This window comes from Nesoenas mayeri (assembly GCF_963082525.1).
Source record: "Nesoenas mayeri genome assembly, chromosome: 2".
In the NCBI taxonomy this organism is placed as follows: domain Eukaryota; kingdom Metazoa; phylum Chordata; class Aves; order Columbiformes; family Columbidae; genus Nesoenas; species Nesoenas mayeri.
In genome coordinates, this window is record NC_137543.1 from 54,739,847 (window position 1) to 54,766,916 (window position 27,070).

Here is a 27,070-nt window from a genome sequence, read left to right on the forward strand (position 1 = left end):
AAGGGATCATTTCAATCAGAGCTGACATGCAGTCATACTGGGTGAAGTGTTGATCCTTGGAAGCGAGTGAGCTGAGGAGCAGTGGACAATAAAGGAAAGCCGAATACTAAGTGTTGCTCTTTGCTGGAGCCCACAGCCCAGTCTGTAGTGGTATTTCTGTGCTCTTAACAGTACAGCAGATCGGCAGCTCACAGCCTCTGCTCTGTTTTAAACCAGATTGAGACAGAATATTTAAACGTAATGAGGTAAGGCGTTTATCCTCTGAGCCCTGGTCAGATTTAGAGAGCTGGTGCAATTATGTGTTATTTTAATCTTTCAAACAATGCTTGCGAGTCAGCTGGCACAAAGCCTGACTCAGTTTTATAAGGACAACCCCTATTTAATTTCTCTGTGTGTTTGGGTTATGAGGAGTCCAGTGAAAGAGTTTTGGAGCATTTTGTACCTAACAGGACAGATGTGCAGCCTTCTAAATATCAGTGTTGCTTAGATTACTTAGGAGCCTGACCCAAAAGATAAAGTCTGCATGATGTTTTAGCTATTCTTCTTCTTTCTGAATGTTATTTGTGAATGCTGTGCTTAATGGACATGATACCATGATACAGGGTCTGCAGTCTATATTCCAAATAAAAATAATCATGTCATCCACAGTACTGAATTTATTGCTTGCTGTTGATTAACACACAGGTCCACTGCATACTGCTTGAAGGTCTTTGGGGTTCAGCAATTTGAGAAACTAAATTGTGGGTGAACAGTGGGAAAGAAACTGGTCCAGCAGTGCTGGGAGTCTCAAGCTAGCTCTAAACAGGCTGAATTTACCCTGCTTCTTAGATTGCTGGAGCCTAGTAGGAGAGGGAAGCCCCACTAACGCAACCATCTCTCTGCTGCATTGCAAGTCAAAGAGAACGTACCCTTACCTGAGAAGCAGACTTAGCTCCAAGAGAGGCAAAGGCCAGAGAGGAGCTAGGGAAAGGGGGAGATGGCAGGTGGGATGATGGGATGTGTGCGTGCTGATCTGGAGGCACAATGGGGCATAAGATGTGACATAAAATGCAGTAGCAGTGGTAGAGATAGTCTGGTGTTTTCCATACTGTGAGTAGTGGTTTCTCTGGGAGTCAGAATGAATTTCACAAGGTCACACACAGTAGGTGAGAAGAAAGAGGTTTTGGTCTTTGCCAGGTCAGACAAGGACAGATGAGCCAAAAGTTTGAGAAACACAGTGATATGTGTGCCAGATAAGTATGTGTTTGTAGCATTGTTGACATTGCAGAAAAACAAATTTTAAAAAATATATATTCTTGCCACAAGATGTGTTCAAATAACTACCAGAAGTGACTCTTTAGGAACGTTTAACGCTTATAAAGCTCTGAAGCAATGTATTGTAGGCATGCCAATAGGAAAACTAGTTCTTTATATGTCAGGAGAAAAGTGACCCAGGGGGCATGTAGCTTCTTCCCAATCCACCCTGACTATGCAGCTTGTCTATCTAAAGGCTGACACTTAGAAGGAGTCTCTTTCCTATCCAGTCCTGGAGCATTGCCCAAGACCCAGTTAGACAGCATTTGCTCTCTGGTATAGCTTACTGTCACCATATGCTCTCAACCCTTTTCCTCTATCATCGTCTGATCAACAAAAAGGTTTTCTCACATCCGCATTTGTGTTTACTGCTTAATTCAGTGCTAAATTCTGCTTTGTCCTACTGTACAATTCCCTCGGGTCCAGCCTCTTGCTGCAGTGAATGGCATTTATGTCCATTACCTTTTATGTATTTTCCATGAGGAAATGTCTTTAGGAATTGTACATGTCTCTGAAAGTGCTCTTTCTTAAAGCCGCCTTCATTTTTTATCTTTTGAAGAATTTCCAACACATTCAATGTTTAGTGCCATTATGTATTCTTTCACCCCTGTACCTGTTTCTATATTGATGATACTTTAAATGAGATATTTTTGACATGAAATATGTGCAGGTTTGCTCAGTCTACATAAAATTATTATTTCCTTCAAAAAAACCTGTGCAGTTTTAACTGGGAAATTAATTTTTGCCTCCTCCTGACCGTGTAATTTCAAGTTGTTGTATTAAGTAGATAGGAGGTAGGCTTTCTTCTTTTGTCACTAATTAACATTTCTCAGTGCGTCTCAGCTTTGCAAATAATAGAAGCAAAGTTACAATGAAGAGGAAGGGTGACAAGAAGTCACCTAACATGTCCTTCATAGTGCTTTCATCTCCTCTTCTACTGGTGTGTCGTAGCTAATATGCTTCCCTCCCCAATTCCAGATGCTTTTGGGTTCCCAGAAGCTTTTGTGTAATCTATCAAAACCACATCTAGACTCTTGCTTTGCTCTGGTATCTGCCAGCTACTCCCCATCATCAAAATACTGTGCTTTTCACTTGTTTCAATAAGGAGCTCCCAGATCATAGGTGAGTCACTTACAGATTTTTATTATGCTCCATCCCTCCAGCCTTTTGCAGCATTTTCTATAGATGTTTTTGAGCTAAGATGTGGATTGGTAAGGATTTTTAACCAATACTTGTGTTTTGTATTTAATTCCGATATATTCCAGTTAGACACTATTCATCTCTGAATGTCTTCATCAACACCCTCGAATTCACTTTCCTTAATCATGCCACTTCTTTTTTTCAGTCCTCTTAACCAGAAGATAAATATGGTGCTTTCCTTTCCCATAATGCTTCCATTTTTTTTTTTTTTAAATTTTGTTTATTTATTGCTGTGTAGGTTCATCACTCTGCTACTCTTCCCTGAAATACTTCCACTGATTCTTTTGAAGCTACTTCTTTCACTGGTTAATAATGTTTTCTCTCTGAATGTTTTTTAACTTTACTGACTGTACTAAGATTTTCTGCCTTAGTCTTCCCTAACTGCTACAAAACTGTGGTCCATTGAATTTTTTTCCATTATTACATTCACCTACTTTTTCAGTTTCCCCTTTTCAACTCTTTTTTTTTTCCTGTGAACTTTTCAACTGGTTTTGACCTCCCTCTGATGCCTTTTTTGTGTCATTCTCCATCAGAGCTTCAGAGTTTTCCTACTGCTGAGAACACTTCTTTGTAGCATATCCTTGTAAAATGGGATGTCTCTAAGAACTGTCCCTTCTAGGAATTTGCTAGGATTTTCTGTGATTTACCAAAGCTACTTCTTCCTTATGACTTGAAAGACAAAGGCAGTGTACCCTCACAAATTCAATAAGTACATATATCACTGCCTAGGCTTGCTTGCTTTTCTCTTGTTGTCTTGATTATTAACATGGCCATTTGGAGTTGATAGACAACAGTGAGTTGATTTTCTTCGAGATCTGACCATCTTCCACTCAGCATTTAACCCATCATAAACATCATTTCCCTGGAGCCACCAGGACATTTTTAGAGAATGTCTTCCTTATATTTTCTCAGCAAAGATATTTCACAACTAGATGATCTGTCTTTAGTGTAAGTTTAAACTACTATGAAATCATGCTTGGCAAGTGTTGGGTGCCTTTTATGTACAGGGATCATTAATTCTTCTACAAGTAATACCTCTCGGAGTAATTCTCTTCTCTAAAATCTCTGCACATGTGGAAGAATAAACCTTGTTTGCTACTTATTGTAGAGATGCGCTGAGATGGCACAGGACCTGCTCCTGTTCCCCATGGGGAGAATGAGCCAGTCACTTATTTGCAGCTGCTAAATGTGTATTTTCTCACTTTCTTTGTCTGGGCTTGGCGTTGTGAGCCAGAGAAGGGAAACAGGCAGGGCTGTGGGAGTGCTGGTGCTGCTGGGGAATGGTAGCCCTGTCGGACCAGACAAAGAGAGGGGAGGATTAGGGACAGGGGGTAGCAGCTGCCAAAAGATTTGACATGAGTGCTATGAAACGGTTTAGCAAGAAATGAATGAGAATTGTGTCGCTGGGAAGAAAGGAGCATTTATTGCTTGTGGGACAGCCACACTGAGCAGGTGATGGTCGCTCTTTATTGCTGCTGAAAGAAGAAGGACCAGAGTGGGGGCGGCTGGAGGTGCTGCTTTCTCTCTTGCAAGGACCTCTGGCAAAGCAGTGACCTCCCCGACAATATTGAGGTTTTCTTGGCCAGCTCCTCACTTCAGTTGAAATAACTCATGCTTCCAGCCCTCCAGGTTGTTGGGACCATTAGACACACGAGTGCCATCCTCTGGGCATGTTCACTTGGGAAATCACTTCCAGTTGTTGGAGAACCATGACTGCAGGTGGTGTTTGCTGGTGTTTTTACAAAGAAAGGCAGAGGCAAAATGGGAAGGCAAGAAATACTGTTTCCCTTCATTTCTGCATGAGAGAATTTAAAGGCCACTGGCTGTTAGTAATGTCTCCAGTGTCTCCCTAGGACATAGATTGAGATGAAAAACAGTATGTACTGTAAATGGGATTTCCCCAGTTACCTGTGGGCTTTTTAGGGCAGTGGCCTCTCTCAAGGCTCTTTCATCCAAGGCTCACTTGCTAATGGGGATGCCACCACGCCTGAGCTCATCCTCTCCTTCTCCCCTGCAGCGCCTGATTTTTGAGGAACAGTTCAAGACCTGCTGCTTTAAAGTCAAAGTAATTTTTTGTCAAGATATTTGTTCATTTTAACAGAGTCAAAAGCTGTATTCAAATGCTTTCAAAATGATAGAAATATATAAGATGAAATATCTTTCAGGCATCCTATTTGGAAACAAATTTTACTCCAAAGTGCATGTGCACTACTCTGTTTAACATCACTAGAGGCAGAGGGTGTTTTGCTGATGGAAGAATTTAGCTCTGTAAACATAATATAGCAAAATGAAAACTAGAGGCTACTTCTAAAGCAGAGCATTGCAGTCTGGTTATCATTGCCTTGAACCTTTTAAATAGGGCATAATACATGCAACATGTGTGTAAAGTGTGATTATTCCAATCTGAAATCACATTTCCCTCTTGTTTTTCTGATATAAATATATAAATATGGTGAAAAGTAGTGCACAAATGGTGAGGAAATTATTATTGGTGAAGGCATACTTGTTTGTAGAAAATACTGACCGTGTTTTAATTATCTAGGACTTCATACATGTTTATTAAAGTAGCACGTAATTTTCTTATGTCATTTCTCAAATGAAATTCTCATACTGACCAGGGTGAATATACATTGAATGATGGGAATTTGCTGAGAGGCAGGGCAGAGAGAAGACTCACAAGTTATGGACTGAAATAACATTAGAAGGGCTAAGCGAGATCACCATGTTGACTCAGTAACCCTGCTTGGAAGTTACAGCTTGTGACAGTTTTAAGTAATGAAGTCTTCTGCAATAATCATAACTAAAACCATTAACTGCATGAAAGTTTTAGTGCAGCACCATCTTGTCTCCGGTATCTTTTTTTCATTGTAATAAATAATGAATTGGTACTTAAACCACAGTGAATGATTTATAATCATGATGGCATTTCAGGAACTGTATATATGCTGAAATAGCCTGCTCAGTGTTGATGCCAACAAGCAGGGTGGAGGGAAGGAGTGGGAATGGATCTGGCTTGACTCAAAATGTGTAGCAGTTAAGAAGCAAACTCAGGAACATAATTATTTTTTTCCAATAAATTATACTATACAACTTCTAATGCACTGTCTGTATTTCTTTTTAAAATTAAAAAAATATATATATTTAAACAGAAAAGACAGCAACATTTTCTAATGTTTTGTGCCAGTCTCTTCTGCTTATATATTAGCCCGCTGCCCTGAACAGTTATGTGCATCTGAATTTACGTTTTACCAAAGTTTTTGCTAGCCTTTGTTTTCTAGGTATTCATTATTACTTGCCAGCAATCACTTGCTGCTGCTTCCAAATCCTACTATAATGTTTGAAGTGAGGGGTTTTGAGAGAAAATAGTAGTAACTTTGCTGATCAGATGCAGAGTTTTATATCATGCAAAACCCCCTGCCTTCCTGGTGCTCAGCCTGAGCAGATCCTGTGCTCCCAGGCATGGGCTTCCTTTGACTCACCCCTTTATGTCCTGCTCCCAAATGCTTTGGTGGACCTCAGTTAGCCTTTGCATATGGAGAAATGGCATTTAAGTGGCGGCATTTACAGCAGTAACAATGATCTCCTGTAGCTGCATGATTGTCCAGATACTGGTTTGTTGTAAGGTTTGTCTTTGTATAGTAGCTGAAATTCCTCTATGTCCCATTCATCATGCATTTTTCCTGCTATATAGCAGAAGTCTTTCAGTAACTAAAAGACTGATACTCTTTCAGCAACAGAGACTGACATGGAGATAACCTCCATGAAGCTCAAATTGTGTATTGGCCTCCCCATCCTCCACCCAGTTACCAAAAATAATCCTGCTGTCTGTCACGTGGGCTTCAGCAGTGACAGTGCAAACAAACTGTAGCCTCTATGACATCTATACAAAACTTTCATGGGAAAAATATGGGCTTATTTTTGATTCCTTCCCTTAATCTATCCACAGCATAATTAAAGAGTTTCTGCAGCAAGCCCTTGTAAAAAATGGGTAAACAAATCCTTCAAGTGCAATTTGAGGGGCAGTGGGGGAAGGAAATTAGGCCGTGCTTTCTGATTTCTAAATCATATTTCAGCTGGGGCATAAGTCCACAATGAAAACTGTACTCTTTGCTTTCCTTGCCAAGGTGTGGGCAAGCATTTGTCCCAGGGCGAGCAAGTTTTCTTAGCCTGCTGCTGTTCTCAGAGAAGCTGGGATTTAAAGCTGGAATATCCACAGCTGAGTGTACACTGGAGTTAATTAGCAATACCCCTCACCTTTCTGATTATATTCAGATCAGCCACTGTCTATCAAATGTTCACGTGGGAAGTGTCATACAGTGTTTGAGTGGACATGGGCACCCAGGGCATTGTGGTTTCAGAGATGTCTCACACCCTGTCCTCCTCACTTTCCTCCCAGGGCTCAGAGCAGCCAGCACAGATACTAAGAGAATCTGGCCTCGAGCATTTCAGGGAGCTCCATCTGAAGGAGAAAGGGTGTATAAATCTGTAAAAAAGCAGCCTTCTGGCCTTCAGTGCAAGCTGGCATTGCGAGCAAACTCAATGCAGCATCTCCTGTGTGGTGCAGCTTTCGTGCTGCACTTTGGGTGACTCACGGTGAGCAGGAGCCAACTGTTTTCATCTCACCTTGTCCATAATTTCATCCCAGCATCTGGACCTCTGAGTAACAGGATGGAAAAGAAGAGACAGTCTGTCAGCATGAGACAAAGAGCTTTGTGAGACGCGTAGTTTCTTATGAAATTTCCCAGATTGCCTGTTTTTTGTTATGGTGATGTTCATGTAGGCCTGTGTGTCACACTGGAGTATTTGCCGCCATAGGGACAATACCATTTGGAAATGCTTAGACAGGTGAAAAAAGTCAGAGCTATTGATTTTTGTCCTTTTTTGAAAGGGTTAATTGATTATTTCTCTTCTCAAATTAATTATTTATACTTGCTTCTCTAGCTCTATTTTTAAATGGAGAACGTAACTGATTGCACAGATAACTTATGAATTATTAACATTGCGCTACTCAAACTGTCAGAGGATGAATGAGGAGGAAAGATCTGACTGTCTTGGCAAGTTTTGCATTGCCACATGCTATGGCGCTGGGCTTTCCCACTTCTCTGTGCCTGGCACTGTGCTGGTAAGCCTGGCACCACTGCTCAAAGTGTTGCTGTCTATCAAGTGTTTGGGGCATCTTTATTCTCCTGGATAAATGGTGCATCACACGTAGCCTGGATCCGTCAAGAAGTTCTCCATTCCTCTGGAATGGAGAAATAGAGTCCATTGGTGCAGATAGGTCAGTAAAAGGGTTTAAGTGGCAAAGAGATGGAATTGAGCTATTGGGAGTCTTCAAGAAACCTCTAGTCTGCACATTTTGCTGCTTTCTGTAAATAACCTGTCTCCTATGTGGCACAGATGAGGATACTTTCACCCATCTCACTCTTTTTGTAATGCTAACTCATGCCAAAGTAGTGGCATGTACAGTACTTCAGCCCCTTTCTCATCCCCATAGGAGTGATCCCCTCACAGATCCAACTGGGTTTTGCCAGCAGTTATATCTCCAGAGAGCTCACTGCAAGGCTGGCATGTTTTTCTTTCTTTACCCCATTCCTATACTCAGCCTGCTGAGAATTGCCTGGGAAGGAGATGGTTTCTGTTCTGTAGGAGGAATCACAGCAAAGCGTTCACTTGGTTTGGGTTTGGGTTTGTGCCTTGATGTGAGGAAGCCTGAATTTTCTTTTAGCACCCATAATCATGTTTCATTCAATCTAGAAAAATGACACCATCTGCCCCTAATGGGTATGTTAACTCTGATTTCTGTGTTTCCTTTTCTATTTACTTCATATTTTGTTGCAAGGTGGAAGCCTGAGCCCAAATGAATATAAGCATTGCAAGATATTCTTACCTAAATATGAAAATTTTAGGTCTTGCTCCAATGATAGTAGCCGAAGCTGAGGAGCTGAGGGTAAATTGTGCTGATATTTAGGGAAGTCAACATGATGTCTTATGTGGGCAGAAGGAGCACAATGATCCATCTGAGATTGCTAGATGTACGTATTTGTCTATTTAAGGCCTCTTTCTTGGGGATCACTCAAAAATAGTTACAGTCCAATCTCTTCCGCGTGCTCTTGCTGCAGTCAGCTGTGTTGAGAGAAACTGGGTCTTGTGCAGAGATTGGTGAAAGCAGCTCACCTCACCATTTCTGTGTGCAGAGCTGGGGATAAATTCTTATCCCTGAGTTTGGTGGTGTCAAAACAGCAGTTTTTGAAGTTATGAAGGAGGGAATAAAGTAATTAAATGGCATGATAATTCTAAGGCAGATTTAAATCTGACAGGTTTTAAGTTGCCTTTCTCTTTGATGTTTTTCATTATATATAATATATTTTTCCATCAAAAATAATTGAGCATTGTTTGTTCATGTCCCCTTTCTGCTTCCAAGAGTCTGATCCTTCACAGAATCATAGAATAGTTTAGGTTGGAAGGGACCTTCAAAGGTCATCTAGTCCAACCCCCTGCAATGAGCAGGGGCATCTTCAACTGGATCAGGTTGCTCAGAGCCTCGTCCAGCCTGGCCTGGAATGTCTCCAGGGATGAGGCATCTGCCACCTCTCTGAGCAACCTGAGCCAGTGTTTCATCACTCTCATTGTAAAAAAATTCTTATGTCCAATCCAAGTCCACACTCTTTTAGTGTAAAACAATTACCTCTTGTCCTATTGCAACAGACCCTATTAAAAAGTCTATCCCCATCTTTCTTGTAAGCCTTCTTTAAATACTGAAAGGCTGCAGTAAGGTCTCCCCTGAGCCTTCTCTTCTCCAGGCTGAACAACCCCAACTCTCAGCCTGTCCTCACAGCAGAGCTGTTCCAGCCCTCTGATCATTTTTGTGGCCTCCTTTGGACCCTTTCCAACAGGTTCACATCTTTCCTGCACTGCGGGCTCCAGAGCTGGACACAGAACTCCAGGTGCAGTCTCACCAAAGCAGAGTAGAGGGGCAGAATCACCTCCCTCGATCTGCTGGCCACACTGCTTTTGATGCAGCCCAGGATACGGTTGGCTTTCTGGGCTGCAAGCATACATTGCCAGCTCATGTCCAGCTTTTCATCCATCAGTACCGCCAAGTCCTTCTCCGCCGAGCTGCTCTCAATCCCTTCATCCTGCAGCCTGTATTGATACCGGAGGTTGCCCTGACCTAGGCACAGGACCTTGTACTTGGTCTTGTTGAACCTCATGAGGTTTGCATGGGCCCACTTCTCAAGCTTGTCCAGGTCCCTCTGGATGGCATCCTGTCCCTCAGGCATGTCAACCATACCACTCAGCTGGGTGTCATCTGCAAACTTGCTGAGGGTGCACTTGATCCCACTGTCTGTGTCATTGATGAAGATATTAAACAGTACTGGTACCAATATGGACCCCCGAGGGACACCACTTGTCACTGGTCTCTATCTGGACATTGAGCCATTGACAACTACCCTCTGGATGCAGAAGGCCATTTGGCTGGTCAGGCGGGACTTGCCCTTGGTGAAGCCATGGTGACTGTCTCTAATCACCTCCCTGTGCTCCATGTGCCTTAGCATAGCTTCTAGGAAGATCTGTTCCATGATGTTCTTGGGCACAGAGGTGAGGCTGATAGGTGAGTAGTTCCCAGGGTCCTCCTTTCTAAAGGAGTCTTTCTGGTTTTCCACTGCCATGCTTATGTCTTTTATGATGACTTTATTAATTTGTTGATTGTTCCTAAACCAGAAGATGTATCGGGTATCATGAACTGTGGGTAGTTACAGGGGAAGGTTGCCATATTAATCAGGGTAGGGACTGAAACATAGGTCCTACGTTACTTATTGAGATGTGAAATGATGGAAATCACTTGTGGGAAGGAGGTTGCTGTTTTACCTTGACCATTATGCATCACAATTATAGAAGGATAGCTCTTAAGTTCTCCACTATTGTCAGTTGCCAGGGTATGTGACTGTAGTATCTGGATTACCTTCACCAGGGAAAGGAAAATTAAATTAAGGTTAGTTTCCAAAAAAAAAAAAAAGAGTTGGAGCTCAAACCACCAGTCCTCCCTCCATCTCCTCAGATAGCCAAACATCTCCTTCCTCTGCATATTGCAGATGTGGATGCTAAGTTGAAACCACAATTCCCCAGTATATGCATTGCTATTTCTCCGCTACGAGATGATTAGGAGAAAACTTGGCAGTAATTTTCTTAGTCAAAGCAAAGGAAGAGGAGCCTTGTGGGGATGAGCATTAGTGGCATGGACATTTCACACATGCTTCATGTCTTCATGGCTGCCTTCCTCAGAAGCGAGAGCAGTAGACAGGCTGTGGATGTAATACTCTACAAGTATCTACACATGATACTCCACAGCATCCACAACGTAATGCTCCGTAAGAAGTATTGTGGGAAACTACGGCGGGTCCGTGAATTCCCTGACAGGGGGTATGGGAACAGAGATTAACCTTGAAGATATCAAGGTCTGTCCTTGAGAAATATGGGAGTAAAGGATTATCCGGAGATATTAAAGTGTACCCGTGAGAAAGAAGGGAGTAAAAGAGTAACATTGATGATAGCAAAATTAGCCAATGATATGTTACTATTGCAGCCTGTAACGAATAGCAAAAAGACGTGAGCTAGTAAAGACTATATAAAAAAGTGTTTGTGGCAATAAATGGAGACTGCTTTTTGTACTTAAGAACTTTGTCTATGTTGTTTGTCTGTCTCAACCACGACAAAGTATAATACTTCTTCAAAGAATCTGATATTAACAGAAAGATCTCCATAACATTACTACATGATTTTTTCATAGTGAACACAAACCAAGAGAGAGGGGAAAAGAAGGCCTTTCTGTACATTTATCTTCAGTTTCCTAAACCATCCACAATGTAATTCTCGGCGCATAAAGACTGACAGCACTTTCCAGGATTCATTGAGAATGGTTACTAATAAAGGCATTTTCACAACTGAACCTGACAGTCTGTTAACTGGTTTTAAATGTGGATGTTGATTGGATCCTGGCACCTCTTTATTCCAGGTCATCAGCCAACATAATTTAAGGGGACGAGAGCACTAATTAGAACGCAAAGGTTGTCATTCTTATCATATTGCAATCTTGTCTTTAAAATTAAAGCCGTCTTTTCATCCCTTTCCTGGTCTGCAACTGATTTGGTTCCTCACTTGGTCACTGTAGCTCTTGCTCTGAGGTCCTGGAATTAAGTTTTACTTGGCAGCTTAGAGATGAGAAAGGGGAGAATATGAGATTTCCGCTTGGGCAATCAGGAGAGGAAATAGTTCAGATAAATCGCCCACCACCAAAGACTCATTTTCCTCCTGTCTCAGAAGTGGGAACTGCGGGCTGAGAAGGATGTGGCAGGAACCACTTAAAGACATGTGATGGGGCATGAGGAATAGAAAGCCTTGGAACACTTCCAATTTAGTTTTCATTTTCTTTTCATGGGCATCTCATGTTGCAGCTGCTCATAGCTGATTATCCATAATCAAGACATTTCAAACAAAGCCATTAACAGTAATATTTCTTCTCTCCCTCTGAAATTCTTCATAAAGGTTTAAAACTTTAAACCAGATTGGCAGGTTGACATTCACAAGAAGAATTGTTTTTACCATGTAAAACTACCAGCATAAAAGAGACTAGGCATCATTAAGGATTTATTGAGTTTCTATTTTCTCTATTAAAGTACCGACTATTATTTTCAAATGAGAGATTTACCGTAATGAAATCATTAGTGACTGCACTTAGGGTTGATTTTTTTGACAGCACTCCTAGCTATTACAGTCAGGCTCTTCCTCTATAGCACCCGTAACAGTGGCAACTTATCTTTTCCTTTTTGACAGGAGATGGAGAATTTGACCAGAAGTGAGCAGATGTCAAAATAATCAGAGCTACCTGTATTTTTTTTACGCTCATGGTGTAATAACTCTTCAGCATTTTACATTGTTTTCTTTCTTTAACTGCAGACCTAGGTTTTTTCATAACTGAGTGTGCATTACAAAGTCAGCTTTGGGGAATGGTGCAATGAAGAAATGCAAAGTGAAATATCACGTTACTGCCCAAGTAGAGAAAAATCAGTCCATGCGAAGCTTTTTAGGACTTTAGCGTTCAGGTCATGGGAATGTTGAAATATGGGAGAAACTGATGACAGTGCTTATATATTTACAAGGGACTGGAGGTAGGGGAATTGGATCCCTGGAGATGTCAAAGGTCTTATTGCTGTCTGTCTGCAGTTTTTAAAGAGAAGCTGACTATAAGGCGAAGGCAAGTCAAGCCTTTCCAGGTAACTGTAACAATCTCTGGAGGCAAACTGCCCAACAGGAAGATTTTTTTTCCTATCTCAAACCGTTAATTATTCTTATAGACCTAACAAATCCTTCAGACTAATACATGTGCATCAAAGCACTCATTATTTTGGTTTGACATTCAATAGCAAACGCGTGCATGATGTTTGTTGAGGTAATTTGATTACAGCCAAATAAAATATCAACCTTTCACTATCTTGCAATTGGGATACTCTGACTAATTGGCTTTAAAAACCTCCAATTAGCATCATCTGGTGGAGTGTCTACTCCTACCCACACAAAGTGGGATCCAGCAACAACAGAGTCCCTTTCCCCTATCTGTGGTACCATTTTGTCAAATCCAGTCAGTTCAGCATTGTGGCAACAGGTAACAAACTAAAACCTGGATTGGGTGAGGCTAAGCATGCTGGTTTTGAAAATGGTATGTAAAGCAGCGTCTGGGGCTCGCTGTTTGATCAAGCAGACCTTCAAAGTAAATCTGTTTAGCGTCCTTTTTGATTACCAGTCCTGAAATCTCAGCATGGGATAAGATTTGTTCATAAACAACAGCAAAAGAAGTTCTGCTGAACAGACTGTATCCCTTGGCACAGATTGACTGTTCTCTGCTCTGATCAGTGGAGGTAGCCTCTTCTTACAATAACACATCTAGGGGCACCAGCCAACCCACCAGCTTCTGCCTCCAGTAGTGGATGCTAATTCGTTTGTCTGCCGGGAGGAATGGAAGAGAATGTGTCTCCTTTCTTTGCTGAGCATCAGAGGGACATGCATGCACAATGTTCCTGATCTGCCGTGCAGCCAGTGCCTGGGGCAGTTGGGTGGTGCTTACAGATACACCAGCTGCAGGGCGCTGCTTCTCTCCTGCTGCCTACTTCTGCTCTTTGGTGGGTTTGGAGCATTTGCTAGGTGAGGGGCACTGGAGCCAAAAGCTCAAAGTGAAAGTTCACCCATGCCAGTGAAAGTATGTCTTAATTCTCAGAGGGTGTTGTGGCTGTCTGGGATTATGTGCATCCTCTGTATTTTGTCTCACAATTTTCTGCAGTTTTCGTGAAAGGGAATGAGGAGGGGGAAGAAGATTATAATGTCCAGATTCTTAGAGGCTGCTGGTACAAAGAGTGGGATTGTGAAAACAGAACAGCTCTTTCAGATATAAAACATGATAAATTGCATCAGCATAATGATGCTCAGCAGAAGCGAGTAGCAGAAAAGGAATGTAATTTCAACTATGCCATAAATTTACTTTTGACTGGCACAGACAGCTATCAGAGGGCAGACAGAATTTCCTTCCTAACATTAATGAAATACAACCACTCTGGTTTTAATTTGCAATTGGCATTTCTTCTTTGGTGCAGCAGAGGTTGGAAGACACCTTCCCCCTTTTCTTTTGGTATGAAGTTTAGTTGCCTGGAAGCATCCATCTATTTGTATTATTCCTTCTGTGCTTTTTTACTATGTGAATTTCCTGTGATGATCTCATGATGTTTACAGCATTCCCTGCCATGGCATAAGCAGAGCTTGATGCCATGTTTGCGTATTTGGGTGTGGAAGCCACATGCAAACTGCTGCTCAGCCACATGCAGGGAGCTTTGTCTAATGTCAGCTTGAGGCTCATTTCAGGCACAAAGTGGAACCTCTGCTAATGCCGTCCACTGGGTTCCAGGCGGATTTAAACAGTAGTGGGAAAAGATAAATCATTAACGAAGAAAGAGCATGTTGAAAATAAATTTAAGTTGTTATTGAGTACTATTGCAGCTACTACAAGGAAAACAGCCATTGAGAAAAAAATCAGGAATCCTTAGGGCTGTTGTGTATGCAAGAATTTCTGGTAATCTGAAACAGATTTTTAGCCAATGCAACTACTTAAAGTACGAGTAGCTCTTTCATTCTCATAAAAATGAACAGGAGGTATTTCAGAGTGTTTACTGACATTTAGTAATGTATTCAAGGCTATCAAAATATTTTCAATAGGAGACACTCACTGTAGTTCAAAAATATTAATAAATTACATGATAGAGTTAGCTATGTGATTTACCCCAGGCTTACTGATGGGAAAGGGTGAGGCACTAAATTATTTTAAACATACACTGCTTCTTCTGTTGTTCCTGATCCCTGAAGCAGGGATAGTCATTGGGCTTTGAGGCTTAATTGCTGTGCAATGAATTCTGATTCTTTAAGTGCAACTACAGGAGTTTGTCAAAGGATATGTTTGAAAGCAGCTTTATATTTTGCTTTGTTTTTCAGATTGGAATTTTAATGTGTGTGTGTGTGTGGCTAAAGAGTTTCTGCCCAGTTTGGATATCCTTTCATTGACAGCACTCCAAGTCACAGCTTTTAATATCAATATTTAAACCCCTGTCATTTCTCTCTAGTGTTTACTTCAGAAAAAGTGTTTCTACTGGTGCTTACTTTGCTCCGCCCTTTGAAAACAAAGTGATTTTTATACTGGCACAGAGGGTTGCTGTAGGCAGAAACTATTAGAGAGTAACTTGTTGGGTAGACAGCATAAACAAGTCACCAGTCTGTGAAACTCACTGCTACATGATTATCAGCAAAGGGCAAGGATTTAGGGAGACTCCAAGGAGACTAGGCATGCATCTGTATAGTGAGCAACCAGACATGTCATACAAGTGCAAATATTACCATAAATTTTAGGAATTAAGGCAAACACTGGATTTAGGATTTAAGTGCACATCAAATCTGGAGATTTACCTGGGGTCCCATTAACTTGAAGGGATTTCCTGCAGACGCTTTTTCTTTTGGGTACTGTCGGTGATCCTCTCCGTCTTGCTTCCCAAAGGGAACATGCAGGTGTATCTCAGTCTGATATGCATAACCTTGCTAAAAACATGCTCATGGAAGATGAGAAGCTTCACAGCCCCAAATCCCTAACAGAAGGGATTATATCTGAAACGATCCTAGACTGAAACTGCAGTTTCATATTCTTCCTTCATCTGAGCTATTAGAAATTCTCATTCAAATGTCAAAAGTCCATTTCTGTAATGTGTGCTGGCATCTCATTTTTTTAATTCTCAATACAGCTTCCAGACATGGCTGGCTTTTCTTAGTTGATGCTTATCTTCTCCTCAGGAACTGTAATTAAAAATAATACATTCTAATAATGCAGTTGCTTGTGTAACTTTTCTCTGGCAAAATAAATTAAAGTAAGCTATATCATCTTGCTGCGTATGGATGGATTTTTTTTCATGGAACTGCTAGATTAACATCTAAGAAGTAGTTCACGTGAACCAAGGTCTTTAATATTTTCTCACAACAACAAATGAAAGAAACATAATGTTACAGAATCTCTTGGAAGTCTGAGAGACCAGTTTTTAGCTGGTGCATGGCTTTAACAAGGCTTTTTAGTGAGGTTTAGGCTATCATCATGGATGTATAAGCTTAATCCTGACTGTCATAAAATAGGATTTAGTGCTTCTCTGTACCTTCCCAGAAAAGCTGGAGTAAACAGGATTTGTGTGGGCAGGTATCTGAGAGGAACAGCTGCATAGCAGATCTACAATTACTTATGGAGCCCGTGGGCTGCAGCATCACAGGGGGATTTGGGCTCTGGGTTCATGCAGGGGAAGAGCTGCCACTCAGAGCCAGGCTCAGGCCAGCCACCTTCTCCAGGACATGAAGGGATGGACATGGTGCAGCAGACCTCATCCCAGCCCAGTGGGCACCACTTTTTGTGCTGGGATTGGTGAAGCCCAAGTGAGGGGTCAGGCTCCGCACAGAGATATGTATAGTCCTTTTCCTTGATCACTGAAACGTGTTAAAAAGTGTCCTTTAAGTTTTTAAATCCTTTGGACGGGGATTAGATAAAATCTATTAGCCCTCTCTTCACATTTATCAGACCTAATATAGGAAAAACAGGAGTAGTAGATACAACCAGGATGTAGGAGTTGTACTCACATAGATGGGAAGCAGAAGGAAGGAATTAGAGCAAGTGCTGGGCATACAGGTTGGTGGCACTGCTTAGGAAGAGAGAAGAGGACCAGCACTAATCCTATGCCACCTCAGCACTGCTTGGAAAATTCAACCCAGAAAATTTTGGGATTTATTACATCTTTTTTAGTTATTATGCTGAATTTCATAGTATCCTGCGTCACTTGGGGAAGGGCCAAATGGTGGTTTTCCATATCTTCTGTAGGCGAGAACTGATGGGCAGGTAGTATTAAAAGATTGTTGTATGAGTTCAATAAATGAAGCAGTGCTTAACTTCTTCCCAGAAACTGCTGGTCTCCAGGCAAACTGCTGGTCTCTTCACAGCAAACTCACCTTGCCTGACTTACTCCTCCCTCCCCTCCCCTCCTCTTCCCTCCCCTCTCCTCAGAAATGGGTAACTTCATCAGTTGGTCCCATGTCATTTTAATGTGTATGGTTAATTTAAATACTTATGTGTATTTTACTACAATTTTAAAGAGCCCTGTGTTGTCAAAGAAGCTGTGCCTTTGAAACCTGGGCTACATTTATGCTTGTTTAATTTGTGTATGCACACTTATATCATCCTGCTAGCTTGCAGGAGATATGAGTGACCTACGTGGACACCTCTCAGTGTGTGGACACACACACTCCTGCTGCTGCTTGCTGATGGATTTGCTCATCTGGTTTCCCTGGGATGGTGCCTGCGTGGAACCCCACACCTGGTGGGTTGGTGCTGGTGAGGCCAGGGCTGCAGCGAGGTAAATCCCTGGGAATAGGGAGTCACCCCGTGGCTCAAAACCACCCCTGGAGCCCAGCCCAAACTGTGAGGCATCCCTGGGAAGCAGCCAAATGCCTGTCCCTGCAAAGGTGGCATCCAATGTGTCCTTCTCTTCTCCTGGAGGATTGCTTGATTGGGAGAGACAGCACTGGTTTCCTTCCTTCACCCCACATCTATCACACAGGAAAATGGAGCAGCATTGCTGTTTGGGCCCAAAAGGGTCCCAAGCCCAGACATGAACCACTTTTCTCCACACCAGCTGAGAACTTGGAAACAAGGACAGTTTAAAATGAGTGTTACAGCCCTCTTTTTGGGTAGGATTGATTTAGAAGTCCTTGCACGTATGAAAGAGTAGGTGATGGCATGGAGGATTGGGGAGTTGAAGGCTACCCAAGAAGGAAGTATGTTCTTCCTATAACACTCCTCCCATTGAATCAAGGCAGGCAAAGGGGGATTAATCACTGACTTGCAAAGAACCTTATTCATCAGGTTATCGGTGAGACACAATTTTGTTCTTCTTCAGGCATTTGGTATGCTTCATATGTTTACTTCTGACTCATGTCCTTTGTTTTCTGTGGGAATTCAAGTGTTAGATGGAAAAGATGATATGGGGAAGTCTTTACCAAAAAGTTGGAAAAGTCAGAAAAGCTGAAGGCTTGATATTCCTTGAAGGCTATTTCTTTGAGTCAATATTCAAGGACATGGGACAGCTGGGAATGACTGATATCAACCTCAAGGCTCTTTTGACCCATGGTACAGGTTTTAGCTCTGTGCAGAGAAATTACATGTGACTACTGAGATGTGTATTAGGGCAGACAGAAACTCTAGTGAGAATTGTCTGGAGCTGTTAACAAACTCCACTTTCTGGCATGCCCATCCCTTAGACCTTTGCAAACACACAGAGTATTCATCTGAGATGTGTATTCCAGCAAATCTCTTATAGTATGCTGTGAATGCTAAACAATAAATTCTCGAACAACTGGAGGTGGGAGGTCTTCAGCATTTTCCATCGTAAATGTTAATGTATGTAGCAGACAGAAGGAGTATTATATAAAAAGTTAATGCTTTCAGATTTGTCTAGTGCTGACCTATGGCAAGAAGGCCAGAATTTGCATTATTTCTATGGTATTTTTTTCATAATGGAGGAGTGAAAGCAAAGAATAAAGAGATTTCAACTTGAAGCTATTTGTTCCTGTGAAAGTATGATTTAAAGTGAAAACATGTTTAAAAGTACAAAGGGATTAAATAAAGATCTGGCAAGGTAGAAATATGTTTTGTTATAAATAAAACTTCCAGTTAGAGATAGGTATGCTAGAATTTTTCTAAAACACCTTTTTCTATCAAAGAGAAAATTATAGCATGCTAGGTTTTGCTACCTTGATTGCAAGGGTATTATTATCATTTTGTGTGGCCCCAAAATACCACAGAAAAGTCAGAAGACAGGTCCTCAGTTATAAAGACTCTACAGTTTAAAAGTGAGGCTTACATTAACTGTTTTAACAGCTATCAGATAATTTTCTAAACTTGTAGTATATCTGAAATGTTAGCAATGATAAACCCTCTGATGTTTTCCTGAGACATGCAGTGGAGCATAAATATAATGTGAAAGAAGATCTACACTGAGAAGACAAACTTGTTTACAGGTGTGCACTGAAAGAGACTGTAATAAAGTCTTACTCAAAGCTCCTGCGTAGACTCAGACTGTGGGCAGGTCTCCTATGTATGTGTGAGTCAGGGGAATATATTGCCAACTGTAAAAAGGCATGAAATATTTGCAGTCTCTCTCTTCCAATTTTCTCCTGTAATGTGGCTGCAGGATTGTTCTCCCTAACAGACTCTCTTTCTTAATTTAGCGATCATAAAGTACCTCTGTAAACCAAGAAGTTTCATGGTGACCTCCTGCATGGTGGTAATACAATTTAAAAAAACCCCAGAACAACGGGTTTCTGTCTTTGATTTAATTGCTTTTTACATTCTAGTAGGGATTGTTCCAGCTGTTTTCCAGGAAGTTGTGTATATATCAAATATATTAAGATTGGCAACTGTGGTTTTGATAACTTCTTGTGCTGTTTCCAAAATTCATGGCTAACTCAATGAGGCCCTTGTCCCAAAAGAAGGAAACAAATCAAAGTCAGGAGCACATACAGCATTTGTGAAAGCAGAAGGTCTGTTTTACTTTGGCCAGCTGAGTAACACAGCGTGGAGAATTGCAGTGCCACCCTTGCTTATATGTCACAAGACATCACACTTGCTTGGATGGAAAGACCCACTACATGCTCCTGATTGGTATAGACTCTCATTTGCCCCCAGAAGTCTCTCAGTTACTTAAAACAGGGGCTGACCAAGCGGTGATCGTTATCTTGGTACATCAGCTCTGTTATTTTAAGTCTGCCTCTCTTGATCCTTGATGCTTCGAATTTTTTATGTGGATTCAGTCCTTAAAAATGAGGGTGATCTGAAGTTGTAACTGCAGCTCTGCATATGGCCAGTGACATATGCTTCTGCCTTGTGTCTCTTGAGGCGTATGTGTGCTGCTGATGGTCAGTCTTAAGGCACTTTTGGACAGCAGGGATGCTTTTGAGGAGGTAAGTCACCATTACTTAGTCACTGTACAAAGAGGAAGAGAAAGCTCGTTAGGTTATGTCTCCATTCACACTCTGTTGCTCTCTATTGAAAGCTTAAATTCAGGCCAGAATGGGTAAAGTCCTTGTGATTTGTCATGTTCTGACCATATTGATGAATTATGTGAAGAGAGATTCCATTAGTCCATTGAAGTTGTCTGTCTTCATAATCCACTGGAATAATTCTTGATTCACAGTCCCCCTGTAATCCAGCATTCATAACTTGAGATAGTTTTAGGAGATTGTATTGAGTTTCTGTCCAGAACATCAGAAACTTCAGAATGGGATTTCCAGTTTTAGAAACAAGCATATGATTCCCATTCACTGTTTGCAATAGTGGCCTCAGTCCTTTTTCTTCGAGTGAGTTTTCATTCCTGGAAACTTCTATAATGAGGTCTTTTGCTCAATGTGAACACAGAACAGGTGAGTCTGACTACAGCCCATTCGCATCAAAATGAGATGCTTAAGTGAAATTGAGCACAGCTAGTAAAGACTGTAATGGATAAGTAAAAGTCTCTATGCTGTTTTATTCAGCTCCATAAATAAAATATGTAGATGTAGGGCACGTAGAACATACAGCCATAGTGCACTTGATGACTTTGTAGGCACATCCATGGAGATATATAAGCAATTGCAAGTAGAAAAAGAAAATAAATGTAAGGGTTGACTAGTGACACCATCTCTCTCCCTAAACTTATTTTTCTGCCCACTTCAAGCAGGTATATGGTATTTCATGTTCTTAAAGTGACAAACTGCCAGCTGGATAGATTTTACAACTTGCCAAAATTTGCTTCCCCCTGCATCTCACAATAAGCCCTATACCCCTTTAGTAACCTTCATGTTTTTCATGGCAGTCGAGGAGGAAAGTTTCTTCCCCTCAGTTTCACTCCAGGGACAACAGCTTAATCTTCTTTGATGGAGCACTCATCATGCTCTGTTTTCACTGAGTTACTTGGGTTGATCCACCTATTGCCATTCCTCTGATCCTCTCCAGGTCTTTATGTGTATTGTGACAAAGCCTTTAGTCAGATAACCTTACACCTTCATTTTTTGTTCTTTATTTTTTTCAATCTTTCAAGGTGTAGCTTTTTTTGTAACAAATTGCCTTAGTATTCCCCGTCACTCTCAAGCCAAATAAAATTACAGTCTGGTGGTGGATGTTAACTAGGCTATCCTGAATCCTTCTCCCTCACAGGTCACATTGCCATCAATACTGCTTGGGCTCATCATTTAATGAAAAAAAAAATTAAATTGTCACATTGTTCCTAGAAGGAACAATTTAGAATAGAACTGTTCAGACATACTCTGGGTTATTGTGGAGGTTTTGTTAGGCCTTTATCTTCTTCTACTAGACTGTAAAACCAGAAATATGTGTCCTGTTGTTTGATGAGCATTTGCCCCTGGAGTACTTGTTTTTCTTAGAGGAGCAGGAAAATCTGCTCTATCAGTTCTCTTGCAAAACTCCTCCTTTTGGAAAAAGTGTAGCACCGTGCTCTGGTTATTCCAGCGTTGCTACTGCATCAGTAGCGTATTTGTAGCTTTCAGTATTGCAGCTGATCACGCCTTCAGCTGCATTTTCAGTACTTATAGAGACAGTAATGAGGAAAAAATGTCTGTGTAGGAAGTACATTTTTCCAGATCTGCTCAGATTTGGTATTCAGTTGGAATAATGAGGAACAGATGAATGCTAACATGTTTTTTGAAGTCCCCTTTTAGTGAAGCAGCTTTGCTTGGAGCAGTTGTCCACAGTGCCTTAGAGAGGAGTGGACATACTCAAGGTCCTTTAGATAAACCATCGGATAAGCAAGAGTCACTTAAGCTTTACTCACCATTAGAAGAGAAGTTTGTGCCAGTTTGGTTGCCCTTAGCAGTTCCTGTTTGGGTGTCTTCTGTTGCTTGATCAAAGTAAAATTTTAGGTACTGTTGCTTTTATGCAGGGCTTTAGCACACTAGGTAGCACAATATACAAAACAGGGGTGAGCAGCTTCTTCCTTTTAATGCAAGGGTCTGATCCAGCTTCCTGGTATGTGGGACTGCTCTCATTAAACATAGGTTATTAAAGAGATGTAGCCTTTGTACCACCTTGATTTGTACATTTTCATGTTATTTAGTGCTGCTGTTGATCCTTGATAGCTGGTTTGCATCCCAAAAATGTTTAGTTACTACTAGCTCAAGGCTCATTATGCCTTTTTCATTGTGTGTTGCAAATGTCTCAAAGGCTGATAAGGAAGGAATCAGACTGAAGAAAGAGGGGCCACATGTAGTTATGAACTGTATGTTCTTGTGAGACTACAGCAGCAGGATGTGTCAGTCCTTTTTCCATAAATCTCCCCTTTCACTCTCTAAATCTGGCAAACTGAACTTCAGTTTAAGCATCAGAAAATGCTGTTGCTGACAAAGCTCCTTAGCAAAATGTTCATTTGGGGTAAATGCTTGTCTCACCAAAGTCCAAATGTGACTCTAAATGCAGCATTCTTTGTTTACTATCTGGGATAAAACCATGCATGAAGGAATACAGGCTTAGCTGAGACTAAAATGAATATCAGTTGGAGAGATACTATCGAGTTCTACCTCCCATCTAAATAAACATCTCTGACATCACTTCTGTGGTCTGAGTTGGGCCACGTTTTTTGATTTGAGACATCAGATCAAACCAAGCGTGGATCCAAAAAAACCACTCCTGTGTACTCAGTTTGGTATACTCTATTTTTTTACATTTTAGAATATTCTCGTTTGCTAGAAGTGTGTAGGCATTGCCTAGCTGCTCAGATTTAGGATTGTCATGGCACTGCTTGAAAACAAGCAAAAAAACATCTGAAGGAAAGTCCCGAAAGGGCCACGAAACTTCATATTTGAGATCTGAAACTAGTCTATAGCTGGTAAGAATAAGGAGGAGACTTCTGGCTGGGCCAGCTATCCCTATTAACTTACCATTCAGGCCTCTTACCAATTTCTCTGAAGCAGCTGCTGATGTCTGCAGCAGAGACGTGATACTGAAAGATGGATGAACAACTTGATTAGTCCCTGTATACTTTTCTTACATTTCTGCTAGAATGATGTTCACATTCACGGGCATTCAAGGACAGTCTGCTGTCCTGAAATGGACCCATTCCTTTGAGAGACATAAATTGGGTAAGGCAGACGAGGGAGAGTCTATACCAGTTTATGTATTTATGATAAGCTTTTGCTGACAGCGAGACTGTCCTTTGTTCTTTTTTTCTGATTTGTATTCAGTGTTGTTTTTCATTTGTGATGGAAGAATGATCCCATATGAAGAATTCAGTATTGGTCACTCATTTCACAGCTGTGGCCATGGTTTTCTTTCTTAATAATGAGTGTAATTATCACCAGCCAGGCTTGTTTGTGGTGGGACTTCACAGCTTGGATAGCATGCACCTTTTCTATTTCATGGGCATAGTACATTTTTATTTTTCCATTTGCTAAGATAGCTGCAGTTATCTTTATTGCTTCTTTTTTTTTTTTTTTTTTTTTTTAATTCTGACAAGTGCTAGCAGTAAAATTAGATTCCATTACTTTAAAATAATAAGGTCATCAGCAGAAGAACTATTTGGGGAAAAGGAAATGTCAGAATAAATAACCAGTTTTACAAAGAAGACAGACAGATGGTTTGCTCATTAGCAGTAGCCTTCTGAACTGCCCTATCCAAGTTTTTCTTTATTCTGTAGCTGAGCACCCTACTGTTTGGTAGATCATATCTGATAAGCCAGTTGCTGGTCTTTATGAATTTTAAATTGAAACCTATGATTGCACAGTATTCAAGAGAGCCCAGAGTGCACTGGCATCTTTCTGTTAGATGGGTGGAGATTAATCAATCATCTCTTGGGTGGAAAACCCCTGGGAATCCAGCGAGAGCTTCAGTGGCCCAGGCCAGCATGGGACTGATGTCAGGCTTTGGTCTACAGCTAAGAGGGAAGAGTGTTTTGCAGTTCCTGTGATGTGGAGATTACAAACATTTGCACAGAGCCAGGATTGTACATTTCCCTACCAAATGATGTGACTGAATAAGACTGTCACTCGCTTTTGTAGAAGTGGCTTGGAAGAACTAGTCAGACATGGAAGAGCAAGTTCAGTTACAGACTACATCAGCAGCAGCTGGGGTGCACTTTAGAGCAGCCTCGTTAATTGTTGGTCAGCGTGTTATTTCCAAGTATAAATCTGTTTTAAGTGCTTATTGTCTCTTGCTGCCAGATGGCTCTCACCTCTGTCACACCACTCTCACCACTAACACAACTCCCTGGTTGCTCTTGCTTTTGTCACCAGGCTGGCCTTGCAACTGATCTCTTCTTGGAGATCTTCCCCAATGTGGGTTTCCAAATCACAGACCTTTTCTTTTCTGGGCTAGACCTTCCCTGAGACCTTCATCTGAGGTCTGTTTATGTGTATGTGTTTCCAGATGAAGGGAAGGACCCTTTTGAGGTGGTGTCCTTACCCTTGCAGCCTGTCTCACTGAGATTCGGACCCTGCAACTCTTGGGAAGCCACTGGTAGCAAATAATAGAAGTGACTTGATGCACAGGGTCCCAGGGGGGACATGCTCCTGTCCCCCAGTGACATACCTGTTTCTCTGGGTCTTCATATCAGTGGCAACCACTTTTACTGAATTCAACACACTTTTTAAAGGTCTTTGTCTTTTGTCTGAGCTTACAACAAGGAAATCTGAACAGCTCTGGCCACAGGACCACAGCTGAGAAGTAACTCCTCAGGGCTATAAATCTGGACATTGTGTTTTGTGGGGGACTTCTTATCTATACTGCATTTTTTACTTTTCCGCTCTTCTTTGATTTAATGCTTCACATTCAAGAAGACAGCAGTATAGAATTAAATAGGGGAGCAGAACTTCACATACTGACCATAAAGGTGTAAAACTGACACATTCCTGGTTTGACAGAGCTTTGAACCAGCTTCATCTCTGTTGGCAGCAGCTGTATCGTGGCTGCTTTATGCCAGGTTGCACCTATTAACACCGATGCTGAATTTGGCTCGTTTCCAGGACCACTGCCATAATATGAAATGACATATGTGTTTGCAGTGGGGGGGAACATCAAAGGGAATCGAAGAATAAATTATGACTGCTATTTGTGTAACTGTGAAATCGTCTGAGGTCTGTTTATTTGTAATACCTGCCTGCTTTTTAAGTTACGCCAAATTATGTACAGATTTTATACCAGGATAACAGTGATTTTCTAAATGCAATGTAAGATCATTACATGATAGCTATCAGCTGATCTTCTAATTTCTGTCGCCTGGAGAGTAATCAAGTGACCTTGCCCTTGCTGTTATTCTACATATAAAATGCAGTAAATGTAAGGATTTAAAGATTAATCCTTACAAAGATTTAATCCTTGCAGCAATCCTGTGAGGTACATACATGGGCAAACTGCAGTCCAGAAATTAGGTGGTACAAAACTTGGCATAAACTAGAACTCAACAGTCTTCTTTATCACATCCATCCTTGCATCTGCTGCTTCAGCCATATATCTGTATGGGGTAAAAACAGAGCGGTAGAGAAATTAAAATTGTGACCTCTCTTGCAGAATAATCTACTTGTTCTGCTCCAAAGTGAGGGTAGTCCCAAGACATTTTTCTTCTTTCTTCCATGTGTCTGCTTGACCTTTGCAGCTGAACTTTTGGATTCTGCTGACTGTGTAGCCTCTTCAAGGCTCTGCAAGAAAGTCTACGTATTTTAGGAGTTGTTTGCATTATAAATATCCAGTTGTAGGGAAGAAGAGAAAAATCAATATTGTTTTTCTTCATTTAGCAGCTTTTTACAACTGCACATGAAGATCCAGGCACTTATTCACAATAATCCAAGCGTAATGAGGTTTAAAACTCATGGTTTGGCAAAATTAGCATCAGCACTGTAGGCTCTGGGCCACTTTGATGCCAGTTTTCCCTTTTTGTTTGGGGTAGTGCAACGTGCAGCTAATGTGTCATGTGGGAGAAGACAAAGAGACTTCAGTGGAGTCTGAAATTTTAGCTAATCTCTCTGCGATGACACATTGACAGATAGGAAAGCAACAGTAGGGCCATAAGGAAACAAATTTGTAAGCTTAAAAATTGCCAGAAGAGCTGAAAATACCAGCCTGTCTCTAATTTGCAGCAGCCATCCAATAGCATACTACCAAGCCAGTGTCCTAAGAAATATCTCAGAACTGCAGGATTTTCTACATTAAGGTAATTCTGTTCTCATTTTAAAAAGACAGACTGAAATAGCCAAGTAAAAATGTAAGACCTAGAGGTGATATTAAAAACTGTAACCTTTTAGGTGACATCATTGCACGATTGTAGCCAGAATATTGATTCAGAAAAGGACTGATGGGTTTTTAGGTTCTGTTTTCACGATCAGTGGTTGAGAAAAAAAGGCTTTTGAATCAAAAGAGTGAATAGAAACATTCAGACTATAAAAGCCTATATGCATTTGCATTCATTGTTAAAATCCAGCCAAAAGGAAAATACTGCTTCTGCAGATTATTTCTGCATTAGACGCTATGTAGTTTCCTGCTGTGAAATATATCCAGAAGTGCTGTTCTGGCTGGGAATGTGTTAGTGCAACAGCAGCAGTGGGGACATCATGCACAGCATGCAAGGAAATCTGGCATTGCTTCCAGTCTCCAACACTTTTGGTATTAAAGCATTGCTCTTAGAAAAAATCAGCATCTCCTGGCTTCTATGGATAATAATATTTCCAGAAAAAAAATTGGAAGGAAAAGCAGTTGGTTGAGAGGGAAGTTTGTCAAAGCTGCTTTTTTAAACATTTCCTGGAAGTGTGATCAGCTGGAAGCCTGAAGTATTTTCAGCAAACTATTTGCAGACAGCAGTTATGAAGTTTTGAAAGTCTCTTCCCTTCCCTCAGCTCTTACCTGGGCTCAGCTCTTTAGCATTAGCCAGCGAGCATCTTTCAATTGCAGGTTTATTGTGTGACTCGGCATTTCATCCCTGGATCT

General features: G+C 41.2%; 1 protein-coding gene across 1 annotated transcript in view; it reads left to right on the top strand.

The window, feature by feature from the left end:
* MTCL1 (microtubule crosslinking factor 1) overlaps window positions 1-27,070 on the top strand; it is a gene marked incomplete at both ends in the record, with an annotated part of 106,616 nt that overhangs the window by 14,487 nt on the left and 65,059 nt on the right. The window lies entirely within an intron of this gene.